Source organism: Schistocerca americana, chromosome 4, assembly GCF_021461395.2.
Source record: "Schistocerca americana isolate TAMUIC-IGC-003095 chromosome 4, iqSchAmer2.1, whole genome shotgun sequence".
Classification (NCBI taxonomy): domain Eukaryota; kingdom Metazoa; phylum Arthropoda; class Insecta; order Orthoptera; family Acrididae; genus Schistocerca; species Schistocerca americana.
In genome coordinates this window covers 787,898,501-787,900,918 of record NC_060122.1, presented here as the reverse complement: position 1 = coordinate 787,900,918, position 2,418 = coordinate 787,898,501, and positions in this window count along the sequence as shown.

Sequence of the window (2,418 nt, the reverse complement as noted above, 5' to 3'; positions counted from 1 at the left end):
ATACAAAAGCGTACTGGCAGTAAAGAACGGAGAAACCCCTCTGAAATCAGATCGAGTTACTACACACATAAAAAGGACCAATTTAGTAACGGCTGTATGTCACTGACTGCTTTGTGCATACTGTCTGACTGCTTATGTTATTGCAGAAGTATATTGTGGTCCATGAGTGTAATGGAGTAGGTTGAGCTCATTGCGGGTGCAAATGTGTACTGTGTACAATATTCTCAATTTGTACATAATCGTGGCCTCAGAACCTACTCTCAATCCTACTACAGCAGTCAATATTTTGGAAATACCTACATTTCTGTCGAGCTGGGCCCTACAGAGTTTTATTTTCCTATTCTTTGTCCTAGCTCTGCAGGTGAACAAACCGACAAAGCCGGTTACATTCCAGTACACACAAAACCTGGCAAACTTTTTCTGATATATCCCAGCTAACTCAGTTTAACAAGCTTCCCATTTACTTTTGTCACTTTGTCTTTATAACTGAAAACTTACACATTTTTTGAAACATTTTTATTCTTTTTTGAGTCATCAGTCTTCTGTCTGGTTTTATCCGGCCCACCTCGAATTCCTCTCGTGTGCTAACCGTTTCATCGCAGTCTAGCGATTGCGCCCTCAGTCCTCAATTATTTGCTGGATGTGTTCAAACCGCTGTTTTGTTCTACAGTTTATAACCTCTACAGCAGCCTCTAATAGCTGTAATCCCCTGATGCCTTAACCGATGTCATATCATTCTGTCCCTTCTTCTTGTCAGAGTTTTCCATATCTACCTTTCCTCGCTGCGAAGAACCTACTCATTCCTTACCTTATCCGTCCACCTGATTTTCAACATTCCTTTGTAGCACCACATCTCAAAGGCTTCGATTCTCTTCAACTTGTCCCACTCTCCATGTCTCACTACCATCCAATGCTGTGCTCCAAACGTACATTCTCAGATATTTATTCTTCCGCTTAAGACCTATGTTTGATACTAGCAGACTTCTCTTAGCCAGGAATTCCTTTTTGCCACTGCTAGTCTGCTTTTCATGTCCTCCTTACTTCGTCCGTCGCAGGTTATTTTGCTTCCTAGGTAGCAGAATCACTTAACTTCATCTACTTCATGATCGCCAGTTCTAATGTTAAGCTCCTCGGTGTTCCCATTTGTGCATATCTGCTACTTCTCATTACTTTCGTGTTCTTTGATTTACTTTCAATTCTTATTCTATACTCAAACTGTTTATTCAATTCAGCATCTTCTCCAATTCTTCTTCACTTTCACTGAGGATAGCAATGTCATCAGCGAGTTTTATCTTTGATATCCTTTCACCCTGAATTTCAATCCAACTCTTGAACCTTTCTATTGTTTCCCCTCTGCTTCTTCGATGTATAGATTGAACAGCAGGGAACTGAATAGTAGGCGCGAAAGATTACATTCCCGTCTTACACTCTTACTCATCCGAGCCCTTGGTTCTTGCACTTCCAGTCTAATTGTTCCCTCTTGGTACTTGCACATTACCCGCATTTTCCTACAGCTTGCCCCTATTCTTCTCAGGATTTCGAATGTTTTGCACCATTTTACACTTTCGAACGCTTTCTCCAGGTCGATAGATTCTGCCAACGTGTCTCGATTTTTCTTTAGTCTTGCTTCCATTACCAACCGCAACGTCAGAACTCCGTCTCTGGTGCCTTTGCCTTTCCTAAATCAAGATTGACTGTCATCTGACACATCATCAATATTCTTTTCCATTCCTCTGTATATTATTCTTGTCAGTAACTTGGATGCATCAGCTGTTAAACTGCATGTGCGATAATTTCCGCACTTGTAATCTCTTGCTATCTTCGAGACTGTGTGGATCATGTTTTTCTGAAAGTCTGATGGGATATCGCTAGTTTCATACACCGTTCGCACCAACCCAAACACTAGTTTTGTTGCTACTTCCACCAGTGATTTTAGAAACTGTGATAGAATGTTATCTATCCCTTTTGCCTTACTTGACCTTAGGTTTTCTAAAGCTCTTTAAATTCTGATTCTAATACTGGATCTTCTGTCCCTTCCCTGTTGGCGCCTTTATTTTCTTCTATCACGTAGTCAGACAAGTCTTCCCCCGACATAGAGAGCTTCAGTGCACGCTTTCCATCTATCCGCTCTCTCTTCTACTTTTAAAAGTGGAATTCCCATTGAATTCGTATTGTTACTGCAGTGCTTTTAATGTCACTGAAGGCTATTATGACTTCCTATACGCTGAATCGGCCCTTTCGACGATGGTTCCTTCTTCCATTTCTTCATATTTTTCATTCAGCCATTTTATCTTAGCTCCCCTGCACTCCCTAGTTATTTCGTTCCTAACTGACTAGTATTTCTGTATTCCTGTACTTTGGTGAACACTTTTGTACTTCCTTCTTTCTTCGATCAGCTGAAGTATGTGATCTGTTATC